The following is a 24,933-nucleotide window of genomic DNA, read 5'->3' as shown; positions in this document are numbered from 1 at the left end:
TGGCAATGAGGAAGGATGGAAGAGGTTTGAGGGTTGACGTAAGAACTGGTGGTTTGGAAGACAAGAATCTGAATTGGGACCGTTGTACTAAATCAGCACTATAGAAAAAGACTGGTTATCACAACGTGCAGATTCTCTCTCTGACTTTCTGTCTCTCAGTTCCCTCCCATTCCTAGAAGACTTAATGTCCATGGACCATGCTTGCTTGCGACTTCCATTCTCTAAACTGACTGACAAAGGCTCTGAAAGCCTAAAGATTGAAACTTTTAAAAGGAGAAACCCAATTGAGTAGCACTCTCTCTCTCTGCCTATATCCCTCATTCTGTTTCTACAAAACGCTTTAGTTGTCACCAGTCTCCCGGGCCTCTTTAATAAAACGCTACAAACTAAAAATGTCTCGCTTTTGTGTCGCCGACTGTGAATGGTTTAAAACCATAGGGATTCTGGTGTAATCCTGTAGACACAAACTTAACCCAATGTTAAGGTATTCTGCCTTCTCATTCTGCAGCCAAGTGAGGGAACCTATAGAAGATAAACTAAGTAGCATGAATAAGCAATGGTAACCGAAAGAACCTTAGCACATCTTGTCTTTTTCAGCGGGCCTACCTCATACATGTGGGAGTGGGAGACCCATGTTTTTCAGTGAACCCCTATTTATGACACGAATCCTAAAAATGGAGTGAAATTTGGGTTACTTCCACTGAGGAGTCCTCTCAAATATGGATGGATCAAGGGAATTAGTATGCCGTCGCGTTTTAGGCTTGTTTCAAGTGAACAAGTTGTGCAGGAATTCCAGAGGAAACTCAAGCAACTTCTGACATCAGGGAAGATCTCTGATTCATGTCAACCTTGTCTCTGCAATCTGAACAATTCCAAGAACACATTTTACAGTAATTCCAAATTCAGGCTCCTGACCCCTCACATATTGAGGAATGGTCAAATACCTTTATTGGTTGAACCTCAAAATAAAAACTGAGCAAAATGCCTCTTAGTGGGTCTCAGATATACTGTTTTTTATTTTTATTATTCGTATTTATTTTTTGACCCCCTTTTTCAATCTTGTCTCATCACTGCAACTCGCCAATAGGCTCGGGAGGGGTGAAGGTAGAGTCACATGTCCTCCGGAAACCTCTAAACCGCGCTCCTTAACACCCGCTCGCTTAACCCGGAAGCCTGCTGCACCAATATGTCGGAGGAAACACCGCACTATTGACGACTGAAGTCAGCCTGCAAATGCCCGGCCCGCCACAAGGAGTCGCTAGAGTGCGATGAGCCAAGTAAAGCCCCCTCTCGGCCAATACTCCCCTAACCCGGACGACGCTGAGCCAATTGTGCGCCACCCTATAGGACTCCCGGTCACGGCAAGTTGTGACACAGCCTGGGGTGGATCCTGGGTCTGTAGTGATGCCTCAAGCAGTGTGATGCAGTGCCTTAGACCGCTGCACCACTCGGGAGGCCTCCTCTTGTGGTTGTATTTTAAACGTATCTTTTAGCAGACAGCTGCCTGAGACAAGATGCTTCTTCCGCTGGAGACCCTGCTCCTTTCGCTCACACGCCGGCTTGTTGCCATGGAAAAGTCCATATATGGGGGCAGATTACAGTTCAATGAGGGAGCAGAGACTTTGGAGGGTCTGGAGGGAGGCAGCAGGTTTCCGAGGCTCCTCCTGTCAAACCGTCAATCTCTTTTGATGCACGAACACGGAAAAAGAGAGAGGAGCTAGAGAGAAATAAAAAAATAAAATGAGAGTAGGGAGTTACGTAAAGTGGGGGAGATGTGGAAAAGAATGACTCCGTCAAGTGATAAACAGATGTACCAACTCGATGAAGAAAAGCTAAAGCAAGCTACTTTTTAAGCTCTCTGACTCTGCTGGTGATCCTTCTACATTATGGAAAACATGAAATACACTGAAGTGTACAAATTCCTCTTCTTCCCGGCCTAAGCAAGTTCTGTCTGACTCTGGCATCATAACTGGGAAGAGTGTGATAAAATGATGATTAAAAGCATCACTTATCTCAGCAGGCTTTTTATTTGAGAGAACTGGTAGTTTAATTGACCCCGGTGAGTCAATCGACTGCTTCTCTCAGCCAGCCTCTAGCTGACTCGACGATTAACCCGTCATCTTCTAGTGAAACTTTGTTTTCATTTCAACAATCTACTGTCTGTGATGAGCTAGATATCTTGCTTAAGATTGATGTAAAATAAAAAATCCACTGGGGGCGATTCAGAAAGCTGATTGAGGACCGTATTACTGATGAACGTGATGTTCTGGAGCCTCTGGGGCGATTCAGAAAGCTGATTGAGGACCGTATTACTGATGAACGTGGTGTTCTGGAGCCTCTGGGGGCGATTTAGAAAGCTGATTGAGGACCGTATTACTGATGAACGTGGTGTTCTGGAGCCTCTGGGGGCGATTCAGAAAGCTGATTGAGGACCGTATTACTGATGAACGTGGTGTTCTGGAGCCTCTGGGGGCGATTCAGAAAGCTGATTGAGGACCGTATTACTGATGAACGTGGTGTTCTGGAGCCTCTGGGGCGATTCGGAAAGCTGATTGAGGACCGTATTACTGATGAACGTGATGTTCTGGAGCCTCTGGGGGCGATTCGGAAAGCTGATTGAGGACCGTATTACTGATGAACGTGGTGTTCTGGAGCCTCTGGGGCCGTTCAGAAAGCTGATTGAGGACCGTATTACTGATGAACGTGATGTTCTGGAGCCTCTGGGGCCGTTCAGAAAGCTGATTGAGGACCGTATTACTGATGAACGTGGTGTTCTGGAGCCTCTGGGGCGATTCAGAAAGCTGATTGAGGACCGTATTACTGATGAACGTGATGTTCTGGAGCCTCTGGGGCCGTTCAGAAAGCTGATTGAGGACCGTATTACTGATGAACGCGGTGTTCTGGAGCCTCTGGGGGCGATTCAGAAAGCTGATTGAGGACCGTATTACTGATGAACGTGGTGTTCTGGAGCCTCTGGGGGCGATTCAGAAAGCTGATTGAGGACCGTATTACTGATGAACGTGGTGTTCTGGAGCCTCTGGGGCGATTCGGAAAGCTGATTGAGGACCGTATTACTGATGAACGTGATGTTCTGGAGCCTCTGGGGCCGTTCAGAAAGCTGATTGAGGACCGTATTACTGATGAACGTGGTGGTTAAACAAAAATGAAAAGTGTCAGCTTGTAGTAAGGGTGGATGGGAGATGGATGTTTTTTTTTTTGTAGAGGTGAATGACCTAAGTTGAATCTTGCACTTGTACATTACATTAAGTTGAGATATCAAACTAAATAAATTGTGCAGAAAAAAAGTTTGATTAATTCAATGTAGTATATCATCAAGAGTGTCAGCTTTTCAGGGCAGAAATGAATGAATGACTGACATACATCAGCATTTGCCATAATAACGTGTCTTCCTGTGCTGTGCTCCGATACAGTGTATAGCACCAACAACCCTGTGGGGAGGGCTCTGTGATTAACTGTGCTGGACAGTCACTCTGGGCAGATCAGAACTGGGGCTCTTTCATACCAAACAGCCGTCCACCCAACCATCCAACAAATCAAAATGCAATTTAAAATAGAAACAGGACAGAAAATATGATGCATCCTGTTCCTCTTTTAAGGTCATCAAATTTAGCACTTCAAATTGAGTAGTTCCCATCCCATCCCCTTCTTCCAAGAAATTGGGAAACACAAAAACACAAATTTCCACTATGAAGGTTGCCAGAAAACCAAACATAGGAAAAGTAGGAGAGATGAAATATGCAAACAAACAGATGTGGATAAATAAGTAAATACTTACGAGCTTGAAGGTTGTCGACAGATCAGCAGGGGAAATTGTGCTGACACCTCCACCTCGTGTGATGTGAGAAGTTGATCCACTCTCTCCATTCTCGTTTCATTGGGGGGCCTTGATGTGGCACTGTCAGGAGAGAGGCCCCCTCTCTGAGGTGCCTGACTAAAACGCCTGTCTGAAAACCAATCTCTTTTTATTTCTCTGCCTGATGCTGCTGCTGATGAGGGACTTTATTGCCTGTCTGTGACAAACACATCCAGGCCAGCGTTGAGTCAGTGTGAAGCAAACACAATTGAATGGCAGCCATTTTGTCAAATTGGATCCTATTTCCAAAGAAAACAAATAGATGCAAGTAAAGGGCCAAATCCTAACTCGAGATACTCAACTTTTCACTTAAGTCTTCCATTGACATCAATTCATGAGAAGTCAGAGTTAAGCATGTACATCTCAAGTTAGGATCCAGCCCAAAGGCTTTAAAGTTAGGATAGAGTGTGGGTGTAAAAGGAAGGATTATTAGATTAGTATTTTTTCTAACCTATATCAGGCATTTACAGTGGCACAATGACAGCCTAACCTTGAACCCATCAGGATAGATCACAAGTACAGCATCTGATTTCATCCTTCTCTCATTGTTAAGTAGTAAAAAATGAATTGGTGACTTGCTGTTTCTACCACATAGCAGTCAGAACAGAGGCATTACCCATCAGAGGAAGAGGTCAAAGGGGACAGGCTGTAGAAAAAACATGGCTGACGGATGATGACATCAGAAGAGTGAGGGTGTTTATGAGCAGCATGGAGAGATGAATCCTTTCAGGACGCTGACTGCAGAGAAACAGGCAGGGTTACTGTGGAGACATTTTGGATCCTGCCCTCCCAGCCCCTCTCCCTCTACCAGGACAGCAGTCGCCGTGATTGTCATCATCCCAAGCCCTCTCTGATTACAGCACGTCTGCCTTCCCGCCCATCCGCTATCTGTCTTCTATCAAACCCTGAACAGTAACAGAGCTGTCTGACACATGCCCTCGCCACTCAGAGGAGCCAGACAGAGAAGGATTGTTTTAGGGAGGGGCAGGAGATGTCACCATCAGAGAGGGTGGAGAGAAAGAGGGTGTTAATTAATCAGAGAGGCTGGAGAGATAGAGGGTGTTAATTCATCAGAGAGACTGGAGATATAGAGGGTGTAAATTCATCAGAGAGACGGAAGATATAGAGAGTGTTAATTCATCAGAGGCTGGAGAGATAGATGGTGTTAATTCATCAGAGGCTGGAGAGATAGATTGTGTTAATTCATCAGAGGCTGGAGATATAGAGGGTGTTAATTCATCAGAGAGGCTTGAGATATAGAGGGTGTTAATTCATCAGAGAGGCTGGAGATATAGAGGGTGTTAAATCATCAGAGAGACTGTAGATATAGAGGGTGTTAATTCATCAGAGTGACTGGAGATATAGAGGGTGTTAATTCATCAGAGAGACTGGAGATATAGAGGATGTTAATTCATCAGAGAGACTGGAGATATAGATGGTGTTAATTCATCAGAGAGGCTGGAGAGATAGAGGGTGTTAATTCATTAGAGGCTGGAGAGATAGAAGGTGTTAATTCATCAGAGGCTGGAGAGATAGAGGGTGTTAATTCATCAGAGAGGCTGGAGAGATAGATGGTGTTAATTCATCAGAGAGGCTAGAGAGATTGATGGTGTTAATTCATCAGAGGCTGGAGAGATAGATTGTGTTAATTCATCTGGAGGCTGTGCCTTGATTTGTCACCATCACCGACAGTATACCCTGACCTGTCCTCCAAAACTGAGGTACACTGGTATATGTTTTGAAGCAGAATAGCCCATAAATACAACAAAAATCTTCTATATGTCCTCTCACTATCTGCCTGCCTGCCTCTCTCTCTCTCTCTCTCTCTCTCTACTGTCTAGTATAAGTTTGAGAGCTCCCAAGTGGGGACAGGGAGGGTTAGAGGCAAGATGGAGAGAGTGTGTGATGAAAGAGCGAGGAAGAAAAGAGATGATATGAAAAATAAAATATCACATTCAACTTTCAGGGGACTCCGAAGCAGTGGCCAGCAGGCCCAATGTTCTATCTGAGAACATAACGGAGTGCAACACTGGCCTCCACGGAGTAGCAGACTCAGAGGGCAAGTTCAACAGCATGGCTAAATCCCATAAGACACTCCCGCAAAACTCCTCTCTCTTCTCTTCTCCCTGGCCAGTCCAGCCAACAGGCGAGGCTGAGCTATTGACAGAAATAAGGTGTGCATTAGAAACCAGCCACTATCTCTTCCTGGCTTTCACCGTGGTTCTTCATCTTTTTGTGAAGAAAAGGTCAGTCGGTAGCTCCCTCTTCTAAAGACTAAAGGCTGGTAGAGAATGGTATGGTGACTGACGAGAAAGGGTGAGAGAGAAGCCATTTCAGAGATGCACTGCATTCTGTGTCGAATATAACCTTAACTGGCATCGACCAATGGGAAATCAATGGGCTGACTGATGCTGTGAGTGCCATCCAAAATGCACCTATATTGTCTCTCACACAGGCCAACTAACCCGCACAGCCGTACACACAAACAAACAATACAACTGGGTGCGTTTAGTTTTATTGCTAGATTGCCACTGTTTGTTTCTCCAACTAACCCACGGGACCTGTTACTGGGAGTTGAAATGATGCTATCAAGTCTGAAGGTGAAATGTGAATGGGAAGTTCAAGAAGTTACATCTTTTGACTTCAAATGAAATCCCAAGTTCAAGAACATTGGGAAACGGCGGCACTCCGAAAAGTTTTTTTTTAAATACAAAAAGACATCCTCTAATTTTGCCATAACTGCGTTTCGGCATTCATGCTTCATCGGAGCATCAAGAGACGTGCCAAAACCATAGTGGTTTTATATGCAGGTGCCTAGGTGAAAATTACAATTGCCCCCACCTGTGTGAGGGTGGTACATAGTGGTAATAAAACCATTAGTGAACCAACGATTGCTCAAATACATACACAAATCCACAGAATAAACTCAATAAATAACATTTAGGCATCATGAAATGCTGGCTCGCTGCATTACTTCCCATTGCACAGTAAAGCCTACAAAATAGATACCTTGCAAGCACCCTCAATCTTTCATTAATTTAATCAGCCAGTTGACCACATCCTTGATATAGCCATGTCAATGGACGAGAAAGTGGAAGAAAAGAACATGACAATAGGTTAACAGCTCACATGGATATGAATACTGCACCACATTTATAAACAACTCAACAACGTCCCACTGTGTCACTGTGACGTCAAGGATTGGCTGAGTTTGGGTCAGCCGATAACGTCACAAATGACCTGACAGGGGCTCGTAGAGTGATGTGACTCATGTCCCTCCAACCCCCTTTCTGATGTTAACACAATCCACCCCTACGCCTCTCTAACACCCCTCCATCCCCAGGGCAGACCACACTGTCAACAGGGACCGAGAGAGGGAAAAATAGTCCCTTAAAATATTACCATTATAGATACAGACATGAGGGATAGACTGAAGAGGGGGGGTGTTGGAGAGAAGAGGAGGAGCACAACCAGAAAGAGACAGGGTGAGAGAGACCCCTTAATAAAGAATCATTTCTCAGATCTCCAACATGCTCTAAATGCCAGACGAATTCCACTGTGAATGAAGTTAGGCCTTAATTTAGACCCAAATTAAACCCAGAAACACTGTATGTTATAGAATTGAGCCCACCGGGGTTATCAGAGAGAGGAGTGGGAGCACCTGGGGAACACTCTGTAATAACCTGTGCCTTTTTCCATGCACCAAATTCTCTCTCCCCCCCCCTCCCACTCCAGAGTGCAGGTGGATCAGTGGAAGAACATAGCCCAGGGGGCACTCGGCTATTACACGACGGAGGCAGGCAGGCAGGCAGGCAGGCCAGGGAGGCAGGCCAGAGAGTGAGAGGGGAGAAGGGGGTAAATCAAGATGCATCCCTGGGCTGATAGAGGCAGAATGGAACAGATAGAGTACATGGAGGAAGGTCTGCATCCATTATGGCTCAGAGCCACAGAGAGAGAGAGACAACAAGGAGCGCCAGGTCAGCCTGCTGGTTGGTGTTCTGCATCTTCCTCATACACTGTATGGCCGATTGAGGCCATCTGATCTGACAGAAACTAGCACCTATAGTATTTCCTTGAGAGAGGAAACAGGGACACACACTTCAGTCACACTGACATACACGGACTACACACAACAATGCTTTTAAAAGAACATTGTATATGTACATTTGCATTATACACACACACGCACACACACACACAGACAACAATTCAACAAGGCATCAGGAAAGGCCTGACATCATAGTTAGAGAATGTTCTGACGTGGCAGTGGCACTTCTCTCTTGTTGCTGGGAGGTAGCACTTCTCTGCTCTTGTTTTTAACCAGAGCAAAAACTGATAGCACTGCAACTGTGTGGTAAGGGCCCAGTGCAGCAGTAAAGTCACAGGACCAGTAAAGTCACAGGACCAGTAATGTCACGGGACCAGTAAAGTCACAGGACCAGTAAAGTCACAGGACCAGTAATGTCACGGGACCAGTAAAGTCACAGGACCAGTAAAGTCAGAGAACCAGTAAAGTCCCAGGACCAGTAAAGTCAGAGAACCAGTAAAGCCACAGGACCAGTAAAGTCCCAGGACCAGTAAAGTCACAGGACCAGAAAAAGCAACAGAACCAGTAATGTCAGAGGACCAGTAATGTCAAGGGACCAGTAAAGCCACAGGACCAGTAATGACAGGGGACCAGTAATGTCAGGGGACCAGTAAACTCACAGGACCAGTAATGTCAGGGTACCAGTAAAGTCACAGGACCAGTAATATCAGGGGACCAGTAAAATCACAGGACCAGAAAAGCCAGAGGACCAGTAATGTCAAGGGACCAGTAGAGTCAAGGGACAAGTAAAGCCACAGGACCAGCAAAGCCACATGACCAGTAATGTCAGAGGACCAGTAAAGTCACAGGACCAGTAAAGCCACAGGACCAGTAATGACAGGGGACCAGTAATGTCAGGGGACCAGTAAAGTCACAGGACCAGTAATGTCAGGGTACCAGTAAAGTCACAGGACCAGTAATATCAGGGGACCAGTAAAATCACAGGACCAGAAAAGCCAGAGGACCAGTAATGTCAAGGGACCAGTAGAGTCAGGGGACAAGTAAAGCCACAGGACCAGCAAAGCCACATGACCAGTAATGTCAGAGGACCAGTAAAGTCACAGGACCAGTAAAGCCACAGGACCAGTAATGTCAGGGAACCAGTAAAGTCACAGGACCAGTAATGTCAGAGGACCAGTAAAGTCACAGGACCAGTAAGGTCAGGGGACCAGTAAAGTCGTAGGACCAGTAATGTCAGAGGACCAGTAATGTTAGAGGACCAGTAAAGTCACAGGACCAGTAAAGTCAGGGGACCAGTAAAGTCAGAAGAACAGTAATGTCGGTGGACCAGAAATGTCAGGGGACCAGTAAAGTCAGAGGACCAGTAATGTCAGGGGACCAGTAAAGTCACAGGACCAGTACTGTCACAAGACCAGTAAAGTCAGATGACCAGTAAAGTCACAGGACCAGTAAAGTCACTGGACCAGTAATGTCAGAGGACCAGTAAAGTCAGAGGACCAGTAATGTCAGGGGACCAGTAATGTTAGAGGAACAGTAATGTCAGGGGACCAGTAATGTCAGGGGACCAGTAAAGTCAGGGGACCAGTAAAGTCAGGGGACCAGTAATGTCAGAGGACCAGTAATGTTAGAGGACCAGTAAAGTCACTGGACCAGTAATGTCAGGGGACCAGTAATGTTAGAGGACCAGTAATGTCAGGGGACCAGGAATGTCAGAGGACCAGTAATGTTAGAGGACCAGTAAAGTCAGAGGACCAGTAATTTCAGGGGACCAGGAATGTCAGAGGACCAGTAATGTTAGAGGACCAGTAAAGTCACTGGACCAGTAATGTCAGAGGACCAGTAATGTCAGTGGACCAGGAATGTCAGAGGACCAGTAATGTTAGAGGACCAGTAAAGTCAGGGGACCAGTAATGTCAGGGGACCAGTAATGTCAGGGGACCAGTAATGTCAGAGGACCAGTAATTTCAGAGGACCAGTAAAGTCACAGAACCAGAAAAGTCAGGGGACCAGTAATGTCAGGGGAACAGTAATGTCAGAGGACCAGTAATGTCAGAGGACCAGTAATGTCAGAGGACCAGTAATGTCAGAAGACCAGTATTGTCAGGGGACCAGTAATAACAGGGGACCAGTAATGTAGAGGACCAGTAAAGTCACAGGACCAGTAATGTCAGGGGACCAGTAAAGTCAGAGGATCAGTAAAGTCAGGGGACCAGTAAAGTCTGAGGACCAGTAATGTCAGAGGACCAGTAAAGTCACAGGACCAGTAATGTCAGGGGACCAGTAAAGTCAGAGGACCATTAATGTCAGGGGACCAGTAAAATCACAGGACCAGTAAAGTCAGTGGACCAGTAAAGTCACCGGACCAATAAAGTCAGTGGACCAGTAAAGTCACAGGTCCAGTACTGTCAGGGGACCAGTAAAGTCAGGGGACCAGTAAAGTCACAGGTCCAGTACTGTCAGGGGACCAGTAAAGTCAGGGGACCAGTAAAGTCACAGGTCCAGTAATGTCAGGGGACCAGTAAAGTCAGAGGACCAGTAAAGTCACAGGACCAGCAAAGTCAGGGGACCAGTAATGTCAGGGGACCAGGATTGTCAGAGGACCAGTAATGTTAGCGGACCAGTAAAGTCAGGGGACCAGTAATGTCAGGGGACCAGTAATGACAGAGGACCAGTAATTTCAGAGGACCAGTAAAGTCACAGAACCAGTAAAGTCAGGGGACCAGGAATGTCAGGGGAACAGTAATGTCAGAGGACCAGTAATGTCCGAGGACCAGTAATGTCAGAGGACCAGTAATGTCAGAAGACCAGTATTGTCAGGGGACCAGTAATGTCAGGGGACCAGTAATGTTAGAGGACCAGTAAAGTCACAGGACCAGTAATGTCAGGGGACCAGTAAAGTCAGAGGATCAGTAAAGTCAGGGGACCAGTAAAGTCTGAGGACCAGTAATGTCAGAGGACCAGTAAAGTCACAGGACCAGTAATGTCAGGGGACCAGTAAAGTCAGAGGACCATTAATGTCAGGGGACCAGTAAAATCACAGGACCAGTAAAGTCAGTGGACCAGTAAAGTCACCGGAGCAGTAAAGTCAGTGGACCAGCAAAGTCAGAGGAGCAGTAAAGTCACAGGACCAGAAAAGTCACAGGACCAGTAATGTCAGAGGACCAGTAAAGTCAGAGGACCAGTAATGTCAGGGGACCAGTAAAGTCAGAGGACCAGTCATGTCAGAGGACCAGTAAAGTCAGAGGACCAGTAATGTCAGAGGACCAGTAAAGTCACAGGACTAGTAATGTCAGAGGATCAGTAAAGTCAGGGGACCAGTAAAGTAAGGGGACCAGTCATGTCAGAGGACCAGTAAAGTCAGAGGACCAGTAATGTCAGAGGACCAGTAAAGTCAGAGGACCAGTCATGTCAGAGGACCAGTAAAGTCAGAGGACCAGTAATGTCAGAGGACCAGTAAAGTCAGAGGACCAGTAATGTCAGAGGATCAGTAAAGTCAGGGGACCAGTAAAGTCAGGGGACCAGTAAAGTCACAGGACCAGTAATGTCAGAGGACCAGTAAAATCACACGACCAGTAAAGTCAGAGGACCAGTAAAGTCAGAGGACCAGTGAAATCACAGGACCAGTAAAGTCAGAGGACCAGTAAAATCACAGGACCAGTAAGGTCAGAGGACCAGTAAAGTCAGAGGACCAGTAAAATCACAGGACCAGTAAAGTCAGAGGACCAGTAAAGTCACAGGACCAGTAAAGTCACAGGACCAGTAAAGTCAGAGGACCAGTAAAGTCACAGGACCAGTAAAGTCAGAGGACCAGTAAAGTCACAGGACCAGTAAAGTCAGAGGACCAGTAAAGTCACAGGACCAGTAAAGTCAGAGGACCAGTAAAGTAACAAGACCAGTAAAGTCACAGGACCAGTAAAGTCACAGGACCAATAAAGTAAGAGGACCAGTAATGTCAGAGGACCAGTAAAGTCACAGGACCAGTAAAGTCACAGGACCAGTAAAGTCAGGGGACCAGTAAAGTCACAGGACCAGTAAAGTCAGAGGACCAGTAAAGTCACAGGACCAGAAAAGTCACAGGACCAGTAATGTCAGGGGACCAGTAAAGTAAGAGGACCCGTAATGTCAGAGGACCAGTAAAGTCACAGGACCAGTAAAGTCAGAGGACCAGTAAAGTCAGAGGACCAGTAATGTCAGAGGATCAGTAAAGTCAGGGGACCAGTAAAGTCAGGGGACCAGTAAAGTCACAGGACCAGTAATGTCAGAGGACCAGTAAAATCACACGACCAGTAAAGTCAGAGGACCAGTAAAGTCAGAGGACCAGTGAAGTCACAGGACCAGTAAATTCAGAGGACCAGTAAAATCACAGGACCAGTAAAGTCAGAGGACCAGTAAAGTCAGAGGACCAGTAAAATCACAGGACCAGTAAAGTCAGAGGACCAGTAAAGTCAGAGGACCAGTAAAGTCACAGGACCAGTAAAGTCACAGTACCAGTAAAGTCACAGGACCAGTAAAGTCAGAGGACCAGTAAAGTCACAGGACCAGTAAAGTCAGAGGACCAGTAAAGTCACAGGACCAGTAAAGTCAGAGGACCAGTAAAGTCACAGGACCAGTAAAGTCAGAGGACCAGTAAAGTAACAAGACCAGTAAAGTCACAGGACCAGTAAAGTCACAGGACCAGTAATGTTAGAGGACCAGTAATGTCAGTGGACCAGGAATGTCAGAGGACCAGTAATGTTAGAGGACCAGTAAAGTCACTGGACCAGTAATGTCAGGGGACCAGTAATGTTAGAGGACCAGTAATGTCAGTGGACCAGGAATGTCAGAGGACCAGTAATGTTAGAGGACCAGTAAAGTCAGGGGACCAGTAATGTCAGGGGACCAGTAATGTCAGGGGACCAGTAATGTCAGAGGACCAGTAATTTCAGAGGACCAGTAAAGTCACAGAACCAGTAAAGTCAGGGGACCAGTAATGTCAGGGGAACAGTAATGTCAGAGGACCAGTAATGTCAGAGGACCAGTAATGTCAGAGGACCAGTAATGTCAGAAGACCAGTATTGTCAGGGGACCAGTAATAACAGGGGACCAGTAATGTAGAGGACCAGTAAAGTCACAGGACCAGTAATGTCAGGGGACCAGTAAAGTCAGAGGATCAGTAAAGTCAGGGGACCAGTAAAGTCTGAGGACCAGTAATGTCAGAGGACCAGTAAAGTCACAGGACCAGTAATGTCAGGGGACCAGTAAAGTCAGAGGACCATTAATGTCAGGGGACCAGTAAAATCACAGGACCAGTAAAGTCAGTGGACCAGTAAAGTCACCGGACCAATAAAGTCAGTGGACCAGTAAAGTCACAGGTCCAGTACTGTCAGGGGACCAGTAAAGTCAGGGGACCAGTAAAGTCACAGGTCCAGTAATGTCAGGGGACCAGTAAAGTCAGGGGACCAGTAAAGTCACAGGTCCAGTAATGTCAGGGGACCAGTAAAGTCAGAGGACCAGTAAAGTCACAGGACCAGCAAAGTCAGGGGACCAGTAATGTCAGGGGACCAGGATTGTCAGAGGACCAGTAATGTTAGCGGACCAGTAAAGTCAGGGGACCAGTAATGTCAGGGGACCAGTAATGTCAGAGGACCAGTAATTTCAGAGGACCAGTAAAGTCACAGAACCAGTAAAGTCAGGGGACCAGGAATGTCAGGGGAACAGTAATGTCAGAGGACCAGTAATGTCCGAGGACCAGTAATGTCAGAGGACCAGTAATGTCAGAAGACCAGTATTGTCAGGGGACCAGTAATGTCAGGGGACCAGTAATGTTAGAGGACCAGTAAAGTCACAGGACCAGTAATGTCAGGGGACCAGTAAAGTCAGAGGATCAGTAAAGTCAGGGGACCAGTAAAGTCTGAGGACCAGTAATGTCAGAGGACCAGTAAAGTCACAGGACCAGTAATGTCAGGGGACCAGTAAAGTCAGAGGACCATTAATGTCAGGGGACCAGTAAAATCACAGGACCAGTAAAGTCAGTGGACCAGTAAAGTCACCGGAGCAGTAAAGTCAGTGGACCAGTAAAGTCACAGGTCCAGTAATGTCAAGGGACCAGCAAAGTCAGAGGAGCAGTAAAGTCACAGGACCAGAAAAGTCACAGGACCAGTAATGTCAGAGGACCAGTAAAGTCAGAGGACCAGTAATGTCAGGGGACCAGTAAAGTCAGAGGACCAGTCATGTCAGAGGACCAGTAAAGTCAGAGGACCAGTAATGTCAGAGGACCAGTAAAGTCAGAGGACTAGTAATGTCAGAGGATCAGTAAAGTCAGGGGACCAGTAAAGTAAGGGGACCAGTCATGTCAGAGGACCAGTAAAGTCAGAGGACCAGTAATGTCAGAGGACCAGTAAAGTCAGAGGACCAGTCATGTCAGAGGACCAGTAAAGTCAGAGGACCAGTAATGTCAGAGGACCAGTAAAGTCAGAGGACCAGTAATGTCAGAGGATCAGTAAAGTCAGGGGACCAGTAAAGTCAGGGGACCAGTAAAGTCACAGGACCAGTAATGTCAGAGGACCAGTAAAATCACACGACCAGTAAAGTCAGAGGACCAGTAAAGTCAGAGGACCAGTGAAATCACAGGACCAGTAAAGTCAGAGGACCAGTAAAATCACAGGACCAGTAAGGTCAGAGGACCAGTAAAGTCAGAGGACCAGTAAAATCACAGGACCAGTAAAGTCAGAGGACCAGTAAAGTCACAGGACCAGTAAAGTCACAGGACCAGTAAAGTCAGAGGACCAGTAAAGTCACAGGACCAGTAAAGTCAGAGGACCAGTAAAGTCACAGGACCAGTAAAGTCAGAGGACCAGTAAAGTCACAGGACCAGTAAAGTCAGAGGACCAGTAAAGTAACAAGACCAGTAAAGTCACAGGACCAGTAAAGTCACAGGACCAATAAAGTAAGAGGACCAGTAATGTCAGAGGACCAGTAAAGTCACAGGACCAGTAAAGTCACAGGACCAGTAAAGTCAGGGGACCAGTAAAGTCACAGGACCAGTAAAGTCAGAGGACCAGTAAAGTCACAGGACCAGAAAAGTCACAGGACCAGTAATGTCAGGGGACCAGTAAAGTAAGAGGACCCGTAATGTCAGAGGACCAGTAAAGTCACAGGACCAGTAAAGTCAGAGGACCAGTAAAGTCAGAGGACCAGTAATGTCAGAGGATCAGTAAAGTCAGGGGACCAGTAAAGTCAGGGGACCAGTAAAGTCACAGGACCAGTAATGTCAGAGGACCAGTAAAATCACACGACCAGTAAAGTCAGAGGACCAGTAAAGTCAGAGGACCAGTGAAGTCACAGGACCAGTAAATTCAGAGGACCAGTAAAATCACAGGACCAGTAAAGTCAGAGGACCAGTAAAGTCAGAGGACCAGTAAAATCACAGGACCAGTAAAGTCAGAGGACCAGTAAAGTCAGAGGACCAGTAAAGTCACAGGACCAGTAAAGTCACAGTACCAGTAAAGTCACAGGACCAGTAAAGTCAGAGGACCAGTAAAGTCACAGGACCAGTAAAGTCAGAGGACCAGTAAAGTCACAGGACCAGTAAAGTCAGAGGACCAGTAAAGTCACAGGACCAGTAAAGTCAGAGGACCAGTAAAGTAACAAGACCAGTAAAGTCACAGGACCAGTAAAGTCACAGGACCAATAATGTTAGAGGACCAGTAATGTCAGTGGACCAGGAATGTCAGAGGACCAGTAATGTTAGAGGACCAGTAAAGTCACTGGACCAGTAATGTCAGGGGACCAGTAATGTTAGAGGACCAGTAATGTCAGTGGACCAGGAATGTCAGAGGACCAGTAATGTTAGAGGACCAGTAAAGTCAGGGGACCAGTAATGTCAGGGGACCAGTAATGTCAGGGGACCAGTAATGTCAGAGGACCAGTAATTTCAGAGGACCAGTAAAGTCACAGAACCAGTAAAGTCAGGGGACCAGTAATGTCAGGGGAACAGTAATGTCAGAGGACCAGTAATGTCAGAGGACTAGTAATGTCAGAGGACCAGTAATGTCAGAAGACCAGTATTGTCAGGGGACCAGTAATAACAGGGGACCAGTAAAGTCACAGGACCAGTAATGTCAGGGGACCAGTAAAGTCAGAGGATCAGTAAAGTCAGGGGACCAGTAAAGTCTGAGGACCAGTAATGTCAGAGGACCAGTAAAGTCACAGGACCAGTAATGTCAGGGGACCAGTAAAGTCAGAGGACCATTAATGTCAGGGGACCAGTAAAATCACAGGACCAGTAAAGTCAGTGGACCAGTAAAGTCACCGGACCAATAAAGTCAGTGGACCAGTAAAGTCACAGGTCCAGTACTGTCAGGGGACCAGTAAAGTCAGGGGACCAGTAAAGTCACAGGTCCAGTAATGTCAGGGGACCAGTAAAGTCAGGGGACCAGTAAAGTCACAGGTCCAGTAATGTCAGGGGACCAGTAAAGTCAGAGGACCAGTAAAGTCACAGGACCAGCAAAGTCAGGGGACCAGTAATGTCAGGGGACCAGGATTGTCAGAGGACCAGTAATGTTAGCGGACCAGTAAAGTCAGGGGACCAGTAATGTCAGGGGACCAGTAATGTCAGAGGACCAGTAATTTCAGAGGACCAGTAAAGTCACAGAACCAGTAAAGTCAGGGGACCAGGAATGTCAGGGGAACAGTAATGTCAGAGGACCAGTAATGTCCGAGGACCAGTAATGTCAGAGGACCAGTAATGTCAGAAGACCAGTATTGTCAGGGGACCAGTAATGTCAGGGGACCAGTAATGTTAGAGGACCAGTAAAGTCACAGGACCAGTAATGTCAGGGGACCAGTAAAGTCAGAGGATCAGTAACGTCAGGGGACCAGTAAAGTCTGAGGACCAGTAATGTCAGAGGACCAGTAAAGTCACAGGACCAGTAATGTCAGGGGACCAGTAAAGTCAGAGGACCATTAATGTCAGGGGACCAGTAAAATCACAGGACCAGTAAAGTCAGTGGACCAGTAAAGTCACCGGAGCAGTAAAGTCAGTGGACCAGTAAAGTCACAGGTCCAGTAATGTCAAGGGACCAGCAAAGTCAGAGGAGCAGTAAAGTCACAGGACCAGAAAAGTCACAGAACCAGTAATGTCAGAGGACCAGTAAAGTCAGAGGACCAGTAATGTCAGGGGACCAGTAAAGTCAGAGGACCAGTCATGTCAGAGGACCAGTAAAGTCAGAGGACCAGTAATGTCAGAGGACCAGTAAAGTCAGAGGACTAGTAATGTCAGAGGATCAGTAAAGTCAGGGGACCAGTAAAGTAAGGGGACCAGTCATGTCAGAGGACCAGTAAAGTCAGAGGACCAGTAATGTCAGAGGACCAGTAAAGTCAGAGGACCAGTCATGTCAGAGGACCAGTAAAGTCAGAGGACCAGTAATGTCAGAGGACCAGTAAAGTCAGAGGACCAGTAAAATCACAGGACCAGTAAGGTCAGAGGACCAGTAAAGTCAGAGGACCAGTAAAATCACAGGACCAGTAAAGTCACAGGACCAGTAAAGTCACAGGACCAGTAAAGTCACAGGACCAGTAAAGTCAGAGGACCAGTAAAGTCACAGGACCAGTAAAGTCAGAGGACCAGTAAAGTCACAGGACCAGTAAAGTCAGAGGACCAGTAAAGTCACAGGACCAGTAAAGTCAGAGGACCAGTAAAGTAACAAGACCAGTAAAGTCACAGGACCAGTAAAGTCACAGGACCAATAAAGTAAGAGGACCAGTAATGTCAGAGGACCAGTAAAGTCACAGGACCAGTAAAGTCACAGGACCAGTAAAGTCAGGGGACCAGTAAAGTCACAGGACCAGTAAAGTCAGAGGACCAGTAAAGTCAAAGGACCAGAAAAGTCACAGGACCAGTAATGTCAGGGGACCAGTAAAGTAAGAGGACCAGTAATGTCAGAGGACCAGTAAAGTCACAGGACCAGTAAAGTCAGAGGACCAGTAAAGTCAGAGGACCAGTAATGTCAGAGGATCAGTAAAGTCAGGGGACCAGTAAAGTCAGGGGACCAGTAAAGTCACAGGACCAGTAATGTCAGAGGACCAGTAAAATCACACGACCAGTAAAGTCAGAGGACCAGTAAAGTCAGAGGACCAGTGAAGTCACAGGACCAGTAAATTCAGAGGACCAGTAAAATCACAGGACCAGTAAAGTCAGAGGACCAGTAAAGTCAGAGGACCAGCAAAATCACAGGACCAGTAAAGTCAGAGGACCAGTAAAGTCAGAGGACCAGTAAAGTCACAGTACCAGTAAAGTCACAGGACCAGTAAAGTCAGAGGACCAGTAAAGTCACAAAATACCAGTAAAGTCAGAGGACCAGTAAAGTCACAGGACCAGTAAAGTCAGAGGACCAGTAAAGTCACAGGACCAGTAAAGTCAGAGGACCAGTAAAGTAACAAGACCAGTAAAGTCACAGGACCAGTAAAGTCACAGGACCAATAAAGTCAGAGGACCAGTAATGTCAGAGGACCAGTAAAGTCACAGGACCAGTAAAGTCAGGGGACCAGTAAAGTCAGAGGACCAGTAAAGTCACAGGACCAGAAAAGTCACAGGACCAGTAATGTCAGGGGACCAGTAAAGTCAGAGGACCAGTAATGTCAGAGGACCAGTAAAGTCACAGGACCAATAAAGTCACAGGACCAGTAAAGTCAGGGGACCAGTAAAGTCACAGGACCAGTAAAGTCAGAGGACCAGTAAAGTCACAGGACCAGAAAAGTCACAGGACCAGTAATGTCAGGGGACCAGTAAAGTCAGAGGACCAGTAATGTTAGAGGACCAGTAAAGTCACAGGACCAGTAAAGTCACAGGACCAGTAAAGTCACAGGACCAGTAAAGTCACAGGACCAGTACTGTCACAGGACCAGTAAAGTCACAGGACCAGTAAAGTCACAGGACCAGTAAAGTCACAGGACCAGTAAAGTCAGAGGACCACTCCAATCCACAACTGCGACATTCTTAAATGGAGTGTGCCATTCCCTGAGCAATGGCGACGGCAATGTCGCACTGTCATCTGAGCAGGACCAATTATCACACAGGCATTCTTAATAGCGCTATAGATTCACCTGCAGAGGAACAAGACGCCAATAGATTAAAAAGACAACGATAGGCAGCGGAAGATAAATGGCTTCCGAACGCCAGGCAATCATGCATAAATTACTAGGATTTGCTTACGTACAATAACCAGCCTCTTTTCATTTCTAAATGATCACTCACTCTGGGTGCTGTCGTGTAGGAAGGAGGGTGGAGGGGAGGAAGTGATGTGGGCAAAGAGAGGAGATGAGGAGAGGGTCGCTGCTGTCTACTCAATCACATCAGCGTCAAGGGTATTGCCCTGACGGTGTCCCACCCCGGCCCACTACCAATTCCCCCAGCAGCCACACAAATCTCCTGACACCAGAGGACCCTGCCTACACAGCACCACCCACTGTAGCCCTCTGGGGACATCTCTCTCTCTCGATCTCTTGCCCTGGTCTGTTTGCGTTGGTGAGTCATGACAACAAATGATTATTCAGGAATTAGCCGGTCTGTGACGGTAAAAGCCAGCGTTAAGACTTGAACACATCACAGGTCAAAAGGAACACATGACCTATAAGCATACAGTAAACATAGAGCAGCTTTCAGTTGGTGCTAAAGACCAGATAGCGATTACAGATCAAATACCTCAGATACATGATACATGATTCTCTTCATTGTAATAAAGACTATTGTTTTAACAATTTGATTCACTTCATTGTAATAAAGACTATTGTTTTAACAATTTGATTCTCTTCATTGTGATAAGGACTATTGTTTTAACAATTTGATTCTATTCATTGTAATAAAGACTATTGTTTTAACAATTTGATTCACTTCATTGTAATAAAGACTATTGTTTTAACAATTTGATTCTCTTCATTGTGATAAGGACTATTGTTTTAACAATTTGATTCTCTTCATTGTGATAAGGACTATTGTTTTAACAATTTGATTCTCTTCATTGTAATAAAGACTATTGTTTTAACAATTTGATTCACTTCATTGTAATAAAGACTATTGTTTTAACAATTTGATTCTCTTCATTATGATAAGGACTATTGTTTTAACAATTTGATTCTCTTCGTTGTAATAAAGACTATTGTTTTAACAATTTGATTCACTTCATTGTAATAAAGACTATTGTTTTAACAATTTGATTCTCTTCATTGTGATAAGGACTATTGTTTTAACAATTTGATTCTCTTCATTGTGATAAGGACTATTGTTTTAACAATTTCTCCGACACAGATTATGATTATGAACACTAAATTCAAACCCTAACCATACATTACCTAAGTACCCTTAACACCTACATTCTCTGTGCCCTCTGCAGTGACCCCAGGGTGAGTGTGTGTGGTGGTGGTGTGCCTGTGATGTTCAACCTTGTTCCCTCACTGTGCTGGTCAGTAATTATCCTGACTGGTTATTCTGGAGGGGCCATGCTGTTTGTCCACACGGCTCAGTTCTCAGGGTCATAGGTGCCATAGTGTGAAACATGCAGAGTTTAGCTTACTTCCCTTCTGCTACTACAGGGTTATGAATGGATATTGTATTGAATTGGCATCCCTGTCTCTACTCTGCTGTAAGAATTGACAAGACCTGTAAAAGTCTGAGTGAACCTTTCTTTGACCTCGGGGACTGGTATCCCCATTCAAATAATAATAACAATTTGCTCTCAACACACCCAATCTTCCACCATCTTCCTCCTCCTGGAACAGACACACATCCTCTGAAAACATCCATTTGTTATTGCGTAAGATAAATGAGTGGATCTCTATGCTTCTCCCCCCGTCTATACCCTTCTGCACCCTCACCCCATCTTCCTCCTATGACCTCTGCCCTCTGACCTGTGCTACTCTCAGTGCTACTCTCTGCCATCTGTGACAGCCCGATTGGGCAGTAGACCTGGCAGGGGCTCATCAGCCCACCCATGACCTGTACCATTGGGCCTCCCAAGGGGGCCATTTATGGCGGCTGGCTGGCATGACATGCCAAGCTGTTGAAGAATGCCAAGGCTTGGGCCAAGTATGAAAATTAGTCTCTCCCCACAGCTCCTGCTCTCCGCTTCATCAGCATCCAATATGTTCCTCACAGGCTACTGCGATGTCTCGTTCCCCTGATACCCCTCAAAGAAACGCATGCGGGGCTAGTGTTATAGTAGTGCTATGCTATAGCCGCATCAGAGGTTTAGGACACAACATAAAACAGACATGCCTCAGTTCCCCCTCTCGCCCAATGGTACATTCACTACGGCGTCACAAACAATTAGAATCAGAAACACACACTCCCATACTCAAATAGGTACACACACACAGACACACACGTACGGAGCACACACACACACACGCAACACACACACACCTCACTGCTGAATTAATCTGAACTTAAGGAACTCCTAGGACACTCCTCTGAGACTCATTAGAGAGCAGAGAATCAGGAGAAATACAGGTGAATGGGCACAATAAAAACACACTGGTTAATATTTACCATGGCACTTTGTCACCATCATACACGGCGGGGCGAGGATTAAAATGATACTATTTTCTTAAGTGCTGAGAGAGGAGAAAGAGAGAGAGAGAGAGAGAGAGAGAGAGAGAGAGAGAGAGAGAGAGAGAGAGAGAGAGATGGGGAGGAGGAGGGGGAGGGGGAAGGGGAAGGGGAGGAGGCGATAAAGTGGTCCAATAGTGAAATGCATCCTTTAGAAGCTGCTGTGATCTCCTCCCCTTTATCCAGAAGGTACATAAACGTCCTCTCACTGTCAACTACGTTTATTTTCAGCAAACTTAACATGTGTAAATATTTGTATGAACATAAGATTCAACAACTGAGACATAAACTGAACAAGTTCCACAGACATGTGACTAACAGAAATGGAATAATGTGTCCCTGAACAAAGGGGGGGCAAAATCAAAAGTAACAGTCAGTATCTGGTGTGGCCACTAGCTGCATTAAGTACTGCAGTGCATCTCCTCCTCATGGACTGCACCATATTTGACAGTTATTGCTGTGAGATGATACCCCACTCTTCCACCTAGGCACCTGCAAGTTCCCGGACATTTCTGGGGGGAATGGCCCTAGCTCTCACCCTCCGATCCAACAGGTCCAAGACGTGCTCAATGGGATTGGGATCCGGGCTCTTCGCTGGCCATGGCAGAACACTGACATTACTGTCTTGCAGGAAATCACACACAGAACGAGCAGTATGGCTGGTGGCATTGTCATGCTAGAGGGTCATGTCGGGATGAGCCTGCAGGAAGGGTACCAAATGAGGGAGGATGATGTCTTCCTTCTAACGGACAGCGCTGAGATTGCCTGCAATGACAACAAGCTCAGTCCGATGATTTTGTGACACACCGCTCCAGACCATGACAGACCCTCCACCTCCAAATCGATCCCTCTCCAGAGCACAGGCCTCGGTGTAACGCTCATTCCTTCGACGATAAACGTGAATCCGAATATCACCCCTGGTGAGACAAAACCGTGACTCATCAGTGAAGAGCACTTTTGCCAGTCCTGTCTGATCCAGCGACGGTAAGTTTATGCCCATAGGCAACGTTGTTGTCGATGATGTCTGGTGAGGACCTGCCTTACAACAGGCCTACAAGCCCTCAGTCCAGCCTCTCTCAGCCTATTGAGGACAGTCTGAGCACTGATGGAGGGATTGTGCATTCCTGGTGTAACTCGGGAAGTTGTTATTGCCATCCTGTACCTGTCCCGCAGGTGTGATGTTCGGATGTACCGATCCTGTGCAGGTGTTGTTACACGTGATTTGCCACTGCGAGGACGATCAGCTGTCCATCCTGTCTCCCTGTAGCACTGTCTTAGGTGTCTCACAGTACGGACATTGCAATTTATTGCCCTGGCCACATCTGCAGTCCTCATGCCTCCTTGCAGCATGCCTAAGGCACTTTCACGCAGATGAGCAGGGACCCTGTGCATCTTTCTTTTGGTGTTTTTCAGAGTGAGTAGAAAGGCCTCTTTAATGTCCTAAGTTTTCATAACTGTGACTTTAATTGCATACCGTCTGTGAGCTGTTAGTGTCTTAACGACCGTTCCACAGGTGCATGTTCATTAATTGTTTATGGTTCATTGAACAAGCATGGGAAACATTGTTTAAATCCTTTACAATGAAGATCTGTGAAGTTATTTGGATTTTTACAAATTATCTTTGAAAGACAGAGTCCTAAAAAATGGACTTTTCTTTTTTTACACTTGTGGTTGTTTGTGTGCTATAACTGAAGACAAGGTCAAGAGAGATTGAGACGCTATGGAACCGTGTGTATGTTTGAGAGAGAAGGAGACATGACAACGTGGCTGGCATGACAACAGACTGGCACTGTCTCAGTCTCATCTGAGCCAGAGAGGCCCAGAGTCGGCCCAGAGTCGGCCCATGCCGCTCTCCACATGTCCACATAGCACACACACACACACACACACACACACACACACACACACACACACACACACACACACACACACACACACACACACACACACACACACACACACACACACACACACACACACACACACACACACACACACACACACACATATTTAAGCTCTCTCTCACTCTCTCTCTCTCTCTCAATCACCAGTCTCCCTCCACCCATATTTTGAGTGCAGGGAAACAGAGTATGAAGAGATAGTTGGTTGTGCAGATGGGGTTTGTCTAGTGCATGCTGCGTAGGGCCCATGTCTTGGGGGTTGGAAAGGGCAGGCCTCGTCACTAAATAGCAGATGGCACAGAGAGAGAGAGAGAAAGAGAGGAGGACAGTCACTATGCCAGAACAGCCTCAGCCTTAGGGACAGGGCAGAAAGAGCAGGGAGCTCACACACAAAAACACTCCTCTTCCTCTCAACTCAAAATACGCACTTACATAGAGAGAGAGAGAGAGAGAGAGAGAGAGAGAGAGGCAGAGGGAGGGAGAGAGGAGACGGAGAGAGGGAGAGAGAGAGAGAGAGAGAGAGAGAGAGAGAGAGGAGACGGAGAGACGGAGAGAGAGAGAGAGAGAGAGAGAGAGAGAGAGAGAGAGAGAGAGAGAGAGGGAGAGAGAGAGAGAGAGAGAGAGGCAGAGGGAGGGAGAGAGGAGACAGAGAGAGGGAGAGAGAGAGGGAGAGAGATCATCTGGTCCTGCCACAGTCAACAAGCCTGAGCGAAAAGGAGAGCCCGAGGTCTGTCTTACTGTAGCTTAGCAGCATACCAAGGCCCAGCCAAGTCCAAGCAATAGTTAATTCATCAGGTCTGCATTCCAACTGTATCATACACAACCTCCTTCTGATGCACTGTATGGCAATGGATAACCTTGGTCCAGTCTCCAACTACACCCAGCATGGCCAAAATACCTTGCCTAAAGTCCAAGCTTGGCATAGTGTTATCAGCGGCATGGCTAACGCAAGCTAGCCTAAAGCTCGCCACAGCATGGCTAATCCACCAGACCTGCACACCAGCGTCTCATGGAGAAGCGGCTAAAGCCTAACCTGAGAGTCTTAAGCCTGTCCCCAGGGTAGACAATGCACCATGCTCTCCACGCACACCACCACACAGGCCTAGAATGTGCTATGCAGATGAAAGTAAAGGAAGTCAAAGGGATCTAGGGACCCATGCAGAGGACACACTCTGCAGTACTGTAGGCTATTTGGGGAAAAAAGAGCAATCATTTTGCACTCCTACTGTATGGATCTAAATGCTCTTTTCACCCCCATCATTTTTCTTTTTCATTTTTGTCTAAGATCTCTTGGCTGGCCACACAATGCGGACACAGAGTGGAGCTCGATGTGGTAGAGGGGGATGGTGTGTGAAGGGTGGAGAGGGAATAGGAGGGGTAGAGAGAGGAGGCCCTGGTACCCTTGTTGAGAGAATGTCCAGAGGAGCTGAATCGATAGATGTGTATGGAGAACGTACGGTCTTGTTTCACACAGACAAATGACAAGGAAGTGAGAGGAGAGAAGGGGGCAACAATTCACTTTTTAATT

Source organism: Oncorhynchus clarkii, chromosome 13 (assembly GCF_045791955.1).
Source record: "Oncorhynchus clarkii lewisi isolate Uvic-CL-2024 chromosome 13, UVic_Ocla_1.0, whole genome shotgun sequence".
NCBI classification, from domain to species: Eukaryota; Metazoa; Chordata; class Actinopteri; order Salmoniformes; family Salmonidae; genus Oncorhynchus; species Oncorhynchus clarkii.
The sequence above is the reverse complement of the archived record's forward strand: the minus strand, read 5'-3'. Positions refer to the sequence as shown.